Source organism: Chiloscyllium plagiosum, unplaced genomic scaffold, assembly GCF_037043375.1.
Source record: "Chiloscyllium plagiosum isolate Xiang-an unplaced genomic scaffold, Cpla_swu_hap1 HiC_scaffold_11, whole genome shotgun sequence".
Lineage (NCBI taxonomy): Eukaryota > Metazoa > Chordata > Chondrichthyes > Orectolobiformes > Hemiscylliidae > Chiloscyllium > Chiloscyllium plagiosum.
In genome coordinates, this window is record NW_028270149.1 from 2,666,551 (window position 1) to 2,678,540 (window position 11,990).

General features: G+C 45.3%; 1 protein-coding gene across 2 annotated transcripts in view; it reads right to left on the bottom strand.

The window, feature by feature from the left end:
* arhgef6 (Rac/Cdc42 guanine nucleotide exchange factor 6) overlaps nt 1-11,990 on the bottom strand; it is a 216,443-nt gene that overhangs the window by 180,197 nt on the left and 24,256 nt on the right. The gene's annotated exons all lie outside the window — the stretch shown is intronic.

Consider the following 11,990-nt stretch of genomic DNA (forward strand, 5'->3'; position numbering starts at 1 on the left):
ATGGGTGACAACGTGGCCATCAAGCTGCATCACACCGGGTCCAAACACCTTAACGATAAGGCAGAGGGGAAAGAAAAGGAAACCAATCCCACTCTTCAATCCCATTCCCTCACAGGAGATCTGCATGCAAAGACCTGTGGTTTAAGAGTCCACCTATTCAGACACCTGAAGTCCCACTGCAGCAAGTGGTGACCCTGAGTAGACACAGGGAGCAAAGTGGGGGGCACTGTGCATCTGAGGTGGAGATGGTCGAGAATTCCAAGCAGTGACGATCATCAACAAATCAGTCGTGGTCCATCCATACTGCACAAGAAAGCACAACAATGTCTCTACTCCCTAAGGAAATTCGTCATGTCCTTAAAGACTCTTGCCAATTTTTAGTAAATGCACCATACAAGGCATTCTATCCAGATGCATCATGGCTTGGTATGGCAACTGCTCTGCCCAGAACCAGAAGAAACTACAGAGAGCTGTGAACACAGTTCAGACCATCAGACAAACCAACCGTCCATCCATACTTCCCACTGCCTCGGGAAGGCAGCCAATATCAAAGATCCTCCCACTTCAGTAATAATCTCGTCCAACCTCTTCCGTCAGGCAAAAGATACAAGAGCTTAAACACACATACCAACAGATTCAAGAACAGCTTCTTCCCCATACAATTAGTCTCCTGAATGGACCTCTTAAATTTTTAATTTAACATTGATCTTACTTTGTGCATCTTCTCTGCAGCTGTAACATTGTATTCCTCGCTCTGTCCTATGACCCTAACACACTGATCTGCCTGTACTGCACACAAAACAAAACTTTTCACAGTACCTAGGTACATGTGATAATAGTAAACCAAATCAAATAACAGTCACTGCCGATAAAGACCTCAATCAAGTTATCCTTCAGTCTTCTCTCAGAAAGGAAGATAAAGAGATCCAATCTGATCAACACTTCCCTTTACTTGAGGCTATAATTAGCTCGTTATAGATGCAACATCACAACAGAAGTGAAGACACCAACAAATTACATTTGGTAAAGACAGCAAATGTTTTCAACTGTGCTTTGTTCCAAGATAATAACTCACTCTGGATAAAATGCTACAAATATCTACAAGAAAGTCATACAAGAAAGTTATACAAGAGAGTTATACAAGAGAGTTAGCAAGCACAGTTAAAGTGTAAAAGGATTGAAGTTCTTCAGTTTGATTTTTAAATTGGGTAAGGACTGAAGTACACTTTTCCCACTGGGCTAGCCATACAACACAAGTTACTTGGCCCCCCACTTCCTGAGAGGTTGACAGCTCTGACCATGCCCCATTCTGGTATAACTGCCCAGCCAGGAGCTGCCAATGTCAGAGTGTCTAACCATAGGGCCCAGCTTGATCAAACTGCACCTCACATCCTCTCTAGCTATCTTCCTATACAGATTTGTATCTACATAGAACGTTACAGCACAGGCCCTTCGGCCCTCAATGTTGCGCAAACCTGTGAAATTAATCTGATGCCCACCTAACCTACACTCTTCTATTATGATCCATATGTTTATCCACTGTCCATTTAAATGCCATTAATGTTGGCGGGTCTACTACTGTTGCAGGCAGGGCGTTTCACGTTCTTACTGCTCTCCAAGTAAAGAACATACCCCTCATATCTGTCCTAAATCTATCACCCCTCAATTTAAAGCTTTATCCTCTTATGTTAGCCTTCACCCATCCAAAGAAAAAGGCTCTCTCGCTGTCCACCCATTTTAACCCTTTGATTATCTTATAGGTCTCGATTAAGTCACCTCTCAACATTCTTCTCTCCAACAAGAACCAGCCTCAAGGCCCTCAGCCTTTCCCCATAAGACATTCCCTTCCACACCAGGCAACATCCTAGTAAATCTCCGCTGAACCCTTTCCAGAGCTTCCACATCCTTCCTATAATGCGATGACCAGAACTGTACACAATACTCCAGGTGCGGCCTTACCAGTGTCTTGTACAGCTGAAGCATGACCTCATGGCTCTGAAATTCAATCCGTCTACCAATAAACGCCAACACACCATATACCTTCTTAACAACTGTACCAACCTGGGTGGCAATTTTCAGGGATTTACGCACCTGTACACCAAGATCTCTCTGTTTATCTACACTGCCAAGAATTTTACCATTAGCCCAGTACTCTGCATTCCTGTTACTTCTTCCAAAGTGAACTACCTCACACTTTTCCACATTAAATTCCATTTGTCACTTCTCACCCAGTTCTGCATCTTATCTATGTCCCTCTGTAACCTCCGACATCCTTCGGCACTATCCGCAACTCTACCTACCTTAGTGTCATCTGCAAATTTACTAACCCATCCTTCTACACCCACATCCAGATCATTTGTAAAAATGACAAACAGCAGTGGCCCCACATCAGATCAGTGCAGCACACCACTGGTAACTGAGCTCCAGGATGAACATTTCCCATCAACCACCACTCTGTCTTCTTTCGGCTAGCTAGTTTCTGATCCAAACCACTAAATCACCTTCAATCCTGTGTATCTATGTAAACTAATTCAAAAGAAGCCGTTACCTGAGGAGTCCAGTTCTGTCGGTTTGTAGTATTCCCTATCAATTCGAGGTGCACACACTGGGATGGTTTACATTCCAAAATACTGTCCTAAATATTTAAAAATATATCTGGAAGAGAGAGACATGACAGCTGTTCTGAAAAAGAAGCGAGACATCCCAGAGAGAATTCTACATGAAACTAGACATCTCGAGAGTAAAGAGAAGCCAGGAGAGTGAAACAGGACTGAAGGATTACAGGGAGATTTCTGCTGCTACACAGTAACTACAAAACAGAGCGCAGTCTCTGTAAGATCAACTATATCACTCAGTTCCTCCCAAAGTCTCCTCCAGGTCAGTACTCACTGTCTTCATCCAATACTGGAGCCTGATCCAGGCAAATGGATTCAGAAAGAAAGGCCTGCATTTATTTAGCATCACCTGTAGACTTATGTCCCAAAGCACTTTACAGACAATTATATGCTTCTGAAGTGAAATCACTATTATCACGTAAAAATAAATACAAACTTGACATGAGCCGGAAGACAGGAAAACACAATATCTTACCCCTAGTCTCTCACAGACACCTCTAACTGGTCTGTGCACAATCAACTGAAATGTGACGATTCACAACAAACCCGACAGATGCTAGATTACCCATTCAAAAGTCAGAATGCACAGCACGGTAATCTCCACAAGCACAGTAACTGAAATTGGAGAAACTCTGCAGATTTGGCAGCATTTGTGGAGAGAAAGCAGAGTTAATGTTTCAGTCTAGTAATCCTTCTTCAGACCTCTGCTTTCTTGCCACGGATGCTGCCAGACCTGTAGAGTTTCTCCAGTAATTTGTTTCAGATTTCCAGCATCTGCAGTTGTTTTACTTTAATTTCTACAATGTTGTGATCACACCCCACCGTGAACAATGCGCCTAGTTCTGATCAGATCCACTTCAAGCACTGGCTCCCCTTCAGGCCACACACACCTAGAAGTGATATTAGACTCGAAACGTTAGCTGTTTCTCTCTCCACAGATGCCAGACCTGCTCAGTTTCTCCAGCATTCACTGTTTGTTTTAAATTTCCAGCTTCCGCCGTAGTTTGGTTTTATTTTTGGAACTCTCTTAGTACTGGAACAGTGACAAACTAGATTACAGACTAAATTCTCAAATTAACCACCTTCCAGGAGGCAAGAATGTCTGAAAAAGATCAAAGAAATGAGTAGAAACAGACTCTTTAACAAATGCTGCCTAAACTTAGCTCTTTATTCCTGCTCTCTAGAAGTACTTTCTATTAATAATACAAATACAGATACTTTGCATTAATAATAGACACAGGAGTGAATAATTGAGGGGATTAGATAACACAATTAGTAACCCACAGCAGTCACATGAAACGGTAGTTTATACTGCCACCCTTATCCCATGCTGTACATTTTCTGGTAGTACGTATATAGTTTCAGTTTGTGATAGTTGTGTAAGTTAGAGCACCTCCCAAGAACTGCCCACATCCCAGGACCATATCATTTATACAGAATCACAGACACTTTTAATAAGACTTACAGCTTGTCACCAAAAACACATAAAACTCCATTTGAATAACAACCTTCGACCACGACTTAAAAATCAAGAATCCTTCCTGGACAGCAGTAAATTTGCTAAGTACAAGACAAGACTTCCCTTCCCTTCAAAAATTTACCAAGAAAATAAATATTTTACTCCACAGTCAGATCGTGCCCATCTGGCTCAGAATGGATGTTGGGTTATTGAGTGACCCCAGCCTACTCCTACAGCCTACTCCTCTCACTTACCACTTTAAAACTACCCCCAAGATATTAAGAATAACTTCAGTTTTTATAGCATCTCAAACATAACAAACATACCAAGCAGTGACTAAAGTGACATTGAGTTCTGTAGGTTGCATAAGACAGATGTCAAAAACCTTCATCAAGTAGGGAGGTTTTCAAGAATATTTCAAAGGAGTGCGAGGTTGAGAGGCGGAGAAGGTTGGAGAGGAAATTCCAGAGGTTCAGACTCAGATCGCCAAAAGCAGGCCACTAATAGTAAAACCTGACAAAGCACAGGAGGCTCAATGTGGAGCAGTGGGAGCTGGGTGGGATTGTGGAGATGGAGAGGAGGTAAAGAGGCCACAAACCATTTTGCAACAAGGAGGCAAAGCTTAACATGAAGGCACTGTCAGAGTGAGTCTTGATATAGGTAGCAAAGTACAGGGATGAAGGTGAGCACAACCTGGTGGAAACACAATGTTTAAGTCTTGAATATTCCAAGATTCACTCAAGGGTGGGAGCCAGTGGAAAACAGCAGAATATTTGAAATCAGAGGCTGAGAGGGCTTCAGCATCAATTTATCCAATGGGCAATGGAAAGGATACACGAAAATAAATTCACAAAAAAATGAAAAAATCCTCACAAAGATTTAACTCTTGCGAAAACTTCACCTATCTTAATATTGCTCTAACATGTAAATCATATGAGTGACTGCAGCATCAAGGAGCTCTCGCAAAATGGAATCAAAGGGAAAACTCTCCACTGGTCAGTCATAGCTGACACATAGGAAGATGGTGGTGGTTGTTGGATGTCCGTCTTAGCTCCAGGACATCTCTGCAGGCGTTTCTCAGGGTAGTGTGCTAGGCCCAACCATCTTCAGCTTCTTCAATGACCTTCCCTCCATCAGAAGGGGGGATGTTTGTTGATTATTGCACAATGTTCAGCATCTTCATGACTCCTCAAATTCTGAAGCAGTTCATGTGCCAAGCAATAGCCATCTCCTTCATATAAGAGACAATCTAGCCACTGCCCCTTGACGTTCAATGGTGTTACCATTACTGAGTCCACCACCATCAACATCCTAGGAATTATCATTGACCAGAAACTCAACTGGACTCACCACATAAACATAGTGGCTACAAGAGCAGGGCAGAGGCTATACATCCTGCAGCAAGTAACTCTCCTCCTGACTCCCTGAAGCCTGACCACCATTTTCAAGACACAAGTCAGGAGTGTGATGGAATACTCCCCATTTGCCTAGATAACTGCAGCTCCAACACTCAAAAAGTCTGACATCACTCAGAACAAACAGCACGCTTGATTGGCATCACTCCACAAACATTCACTCTCTCCACCATCAATGCTCAGTAGCAGCAGTGTGTACACTATCTACAAGATATGCTGTAGAAGTTCCCCAAGGTCCCTTTGACAGCACCTTTCAAACCCATGATCATGACATCTGGAAGGACAAGGACAGCAGATACATGGGAACACCACCACTGCTAACGTGGAACTATACTGTCGTTCCTTCACAGTCATTGGGTCAATACCATGGAGCTCCTTCCCTATCTATACCACATGGCCTGCATCCATTCAAAAAGATGGCTCAGCACCATGCTGTCAAAGGAAATTTGGGATGGTGGCAAATGCTGACCTAGCCAAGAATACTCATGTTCTTTGAACAAATATTGGCCCTGGAGAGGTTACTGCACAACAGACCACAGAATGTTACTTGAAAACAAATGCATTAACTTGGTTCGAATTTCCCTGAGCACGGGATACCAACAGGTGAATATAAACAAGGCACTAAACTAATACAGGAATAGGAGAGAATAAATAAAGAAACTTTTGGCTTTGGTGCATGCATAGATCATGTTGTGAGATTGTTGGTTCCAGGGACTGGAAGATAAAATCCTGGCTGACTCTGTTGCATTGTCAATTATACTTAATCTTTCCATGAAATTTGTTTCACAGCTGGCTGTCAAAATTCCCAGCCTCAATATTTCAATGATGAATGGGTGAGTTCTCCAGTGTTCTGACCAATATGTATCTTGTAACCCATACCATGAGGGAGATTGTCTGGTCCCATTTCTGGGAGATTTCAATTGATTGAGGAAAAGAGTATTTGAGGACCAGGATCTAAAACCAGAGACTGAGGCCCTGGTTTATTGAGATCCTTGATCTCATTGCTTCCAAAAGCTTGAAAAACATACACACCTCCAGCAGAGCTTTCGCAACATCCTACAAACTCAGTGGCAAGAAAGGCCATCTGACTGCAGTGGCCTCTCCCAAGCCAATGTGCCAAGCATCAAAACCACCCCAATGGCAGAGACATGTTGTTAAAGTTCCTGACACCAGACTCCCAAAGCAACTGCTGTACTTGAAACTTGGTCGAAAGAGAAGACTCCCGGAAGAATGGCAAAAACATTTTAGGGACGCCCTCAGAGCATCGCTTGATGTCAAACAGCACCGCCAATTTACAGGAGTCCCAGGCCTGTTACTGACCAAAACAAAGAAGGCATCAAAGATACCACAGGACTTCACCAAAAGATGCAAAGGATGATTTAAGGTTCAGACAAAGCACACAAGCCTCCAAATGAGACATTGACAAACAGTGCCCGCCCCCCACACAGCATCACAGAATGGACATTACTCTCCTCAGAACCTCTGAGCCACAGTAGCAGCAAGTCACCCTCTAATCCTGAGGGACTGTATAAGAGCAGCTATTTGTGGGAGGTTTCTGTGTGTAAATTGGCTGCCAGATTGTCAATATCCCATCAGCAGCTACACCTCAACAGTAGGAGTAAGGGGGGACTGCAGAAGCTGGAGATCAGAGTCAAGAGTGTAATGCTGGAAAAGCACAGCAGGTCAGGCAGCATTCTGAAGAACAGAAGAATTGATGCTTCAGGCATAAGCTCTTCATCAGGGCCCTGATGAAGGGCTTATGCCCGAAACGTCAATTCTCCTGCTCCTCGGATGCTGCCTGACCTGCTGTGCTTTTTCCAGTACCACACTCACGACTTTACACTTCAAAAGTACTCTATTTTGTACCACGCTTTAGGACATCCTGTAGTCATGGATGGCCGAAGTCTGTTATACAGCAATAGGGCAGTTCACCTCACATGCAAGTGAACATGCAGGGGCTGCTGGGGAAGTGGGAAACCTGATGTTACAATCTTAGCAAGCATTGCGTCATTTATTATTTTGAAATCAAGAACTGAGAGTTAAGTTATTAAAACCCCATGTTCCACTTCTTACTGTTAATCAATGTGATTCACATTAAGTCAAGATCTCAGTGAATGTTCATCATTGATGTGAAGATTGTGTACAAGACAATTTTCTGATTCAGTATGTGGATGTACCCACTAGAGAAGGTGCAAAACTTGACCTACTCTTGGGAAATAAGGCAGGGCAGGTGACTGAGGTGTCAGTGGGGGAGCACTTTGGGGCCAGCGACCATAATTCTATTCGTTTTAAAATTGTGATGGAAAAGGATAGACCAGATCTAAAAGTTGAAGTTCTAAATTGGAGAAAGGCCAATTTTGACAGTATTAGGCAAGAACTTTCAAAAGCTGATTGGAGGCAAATGTTCGCAGGTAAAGGGACGGCTGGAAAATGGGAAGCCTCAGAAATGAGATAACAAGAATCCAGAGAAAGTATATTCCTGTCAGGGTGAAAGGAAAGGCTGGTAGGTATAGGGAATGCTGGATGACTAAAGAAATTGAGGGTTTGGTTAAGAAAAAGAAGGAAGCATATGTCAGGTACAGACAGGATAGATCGAGTGAATCCTTAGAAGAGAATAAAGGAAGTAGGAGTATACTGAAGAGGGAAATCAGGAGGGCAAAAAGGGGACATGAGATAGCTTTGGCAAATAGAATTAAGGAGAATCCAAAGGGTTTTACAAATATATTAAGGACAAAAGGGTAACTAGGGAGAGGATAGGGCCCCTTAAAGATCACAGCAATTCAGGCAGCATCCAAGGAGCTTCGAAATCGACGTTTCGGGCAAAAGCCCTTCATCAGGAATAAAGGCAGAGAGCCTGAAGCGTGGAGAGATAAGCTAGAGGAGGGTGGGGGTGGGGAGAGAGTAGCATAGAGTACAATGGGAGAGTGGGGGAGGGGATGAAGGTGATAGGTCAGGGAGGAGAGGGTGGAGTGGATAGGTGGAAAAGGAGCTCGGCAGGTCGGACAAGTCCGGACAAGTCAAGGGGACAGTTTTGCTGGAGGTTAGAAACTAGGATGAGGTGGGGGAAGGGGAAATGAGGAAGCTGTTGAAATCCACATTGATACCCTGGGGTTGAAGTGTTCCGAGGCGGAAATTGAGGCGTTCTTCTTCCATGCGTCTGGTGGTGAGGGAGCGGCGGTGGAGGAGGCCCAGCACCTCCATATCCTCGGCAGAGTGGGAGGGGGAGTTGAAATGTTGAGCCACAGGGCGGTTTGGTTGATTGGTGAAGCAGATGTGGCTGTAGTAGCGGGTTTGTTTCAGGACATGGTTGAAGAGCTTCAGGGCAGAGGAAATGACCTGGGAGTTGCAGTGGGAGAGAGACTCCCTGAGATTCTTGTAGAGAGAGGAGGAAAACTTCTTCAAGGCAGGCATCCTTGCAAGAGGATTCGCAGTAGGGTTAAAATCAACGAGGTAAAAACAATGACTGCAGATGCTGGAAACCAGATTCTGGATCAGTTTTCCTCCTCTCTCTACAAGAATCTAAATGATACTAAATGAATATTTTGCATCAGTATTTACTGTGGAAAAGGATATGGAAGATATAGACTGTAGGGAAATAGATGGCGACATCTTGCAAAATGTCCAGATTACAGAGGAGGAAGTGCTGGATGTCTTGAAAAGGTTAAAGGTGGATAAATCCCCAGGACCTGATCAGGTGTACCCGAGAACTCTGTGGGAAGCTAGACATTGTTGGGCCTCTTGCTGAGATATTTGTATCACTGATAGGCACAGGTGAGGTGCCGGAAGACTGGAGGTTGGCAAACGTGGTATCACTGTTTGAGAAGGGTGGTAAGGACAAGCCTTGGAACTATAGACCAGTGAGCCTGACCTCAGTGGTGGGCAAGTTGTTGGAGGGGATCCTGAGGGACAGGATGTACATGTATTTGGAAAGGCAAGGACTGATTCGGGATAGTCAACATGGCTTTGTGCGTGGGAAATCATGTCTCACAAACTTGATTGAGTTTTTTGAAGAATTAACAAAGAAGATTGATGAGGGCAGAGCAGTAGATGTGATCTATATGGACTTCAGTAAGGCGTTCGACAGGGTTCCCCATGGGAGACTGATTAGCAAGGTTAGATCTCACGGAATACAAGGCGAACTAGCCATTTGGATTCAGAACTGGCTCAAAGGTAGAAGACAGAGGGTGATGGGGAAGGGTTGTTTTTCAGACTGGAGGCCTGTGACCAGTGGAGTGCCACAAGGATCGGTGCTGGTTCCTCTACTTTTTGTCATTTACATAAATGATTTGGATGCGAGCATAAGAGGTACAGTTAGTAGGTTTGCAGATGACACCAAAATTGGAGATGTAGTGGACAGCGAAGAGGGTTACCTCAGATTACAACAGGATCTGGACCAGATGGGCCAATGGGCTGAGAAGTGGCAGATGGAGTTTAATTCAGATAAATGCGAAGTGCTGCATTTTGAGAAAGCAAATCTTAGCAGGTCTTATACACTTAATTGTAAGGTCCTAGGGAGTGTTGCTGAACAAAGAGACCTTGGAGTGCAGGTTCATAACTCCTTGAAAATTGAGTTGCAGGTCGACGGGATAGTGAAGAAGGCGTTTGGTATGCTTTCCTTTATTGGTCAGAGTACAGGAGTTGGGAGGTCATGTTGCGGCTGTACAGGACATTGGTTAGGCCACTGTTGGGATATTGCGTGCAATTCTGGTCTCCTTCCTATTGGAAAGATGTTGTGAAACTTGAAAGGGTTCAGAAAAGATTTATAAGGATGTTGCCAGGGTTGGAGGATTTAAGCTATAGGAAGAGTCTGAACAGGCTGGGGCTGTTTTCCCTGGAGCGTGGAGGCTGAGGGGGTGACCTTATAGAGGTTTACAAAATCATGAGGGGCATGGATAGGGTAAATAGACAAAGTCTTTTCCCTGGGATCAGGGAGTCCAGAACTAGAGTGAGGTTTAGAGTGAGAGGGGAAAGATATAAAAAAGACCTCAAGGGCAACGTTTTCACGCAGAGGGTGGTATGTGTATGGAATGAGCTGCCAGAGGAAGTGGTGGAGGCTGGTACAATTGCAACATTTAAGAGGCATTTGGATGGGTATATGAATAGGAAGGGTTTGGAGGGATAGGTGCCGGGTGCTGGCAGGTGGGACTAGATTGGGTTGGGATATCTGGTCGGCATGGACGGGTTGGACCGAAGGGTCTGTTTCCATGCTGTACATCTCTATGACTGGGCAATACAAACTAGTTTATCTTATTTCCAAATGACAGTAACAAAGTGTTTCAGTTAGAGCTGGGAACAGTAATTGCTGAGGCACTGGTGTTTGGATTTAATGAATGAAACCTTATGTTTCGAGCTGTCTTTAACAGAGACCAAATACTGGACAACACAAAGTGATCGAAGCAGGGAACAGGTACAGTTGGAGAGCATACAAGATAAGCAACTTGTAGACTATAGAGCACAGCTCCAACTCGAGTGAAACAGCAATTGAAACTCATCAACAAAGTATACAAGGATGATGGAACAGAGCTGCCTGAGGGTCAGGATGCAAGCATTGCAAAGTGAAAATACATGGGGATGTCAGTGAAGTGTTTGAGAGGGCTTATGTTGGTATTGGACAGCAAAAGGAAGGGGCAAGGGAAGTAAAAGTGCCCAGACAGCTCAACTGAGAGACAGACGGAATGAAAATACAAATGCTGTCAACAGATCGTAATAAATACAGTCGACCAAGGATATTTAAAAAGGAAAAACCTGTAGCTAACAGGGTCAGGCTGTAACCTCTGATAAAAATCTAAATAAAAGCAGCAGTATGAGACACAAACAGATGGAGAAAGACTAATTTCAAGAGGAACAACTATTTGGCCCCAGTCCCTCCCACCCTCACTTTAAAAGGGCCATAAAACTCACCCACTCCCACCCCCATTCCCCCACCCCCACCCACACATCCCCCTCCCCATCCCATCCCATCCCCTACCTCCTCCCCATCCCCCTCCCCCATCCCCCACCTCGTCCCCCTCCCCGTACCCCTCCCCCATCCCCCACATCGTCCCCATCCCCCACATCGTCCCCGCCCCACTCCCCCATCCCCCACATCGTTCCCGTCCCCCTCCCCCATTCCCCCTCCCCACCCCACTCCCCCTCCCCCATCCCCAAACCCATCCCCCACCCACATCCCCCACCCCATCCCATCCCCCCCCCCACCCCTATCCCATCCCCACCCACCACCCCCCTTCCCATCTTCCATCCCCCCACCCACGACCCCCCTTCCCATCCCCCCACCCACCACCCCCCTTCCCATCCCCCATCCCCCCACCCACCACCCACCTTCCCATCCCCCATCCCCCCACCCACCACCCACCTTCCCATCCCCCCACCCACCACCCCCCTTCCCATCCCCCATCCCCCCACCCACCACCCCCTTCCCATCCCCCATCCCCCCACCCACCACCCCCCTTCCCATCCCCCATCCCCCCACCCACCACCCTTCCCATCCCCCCACCCACCACC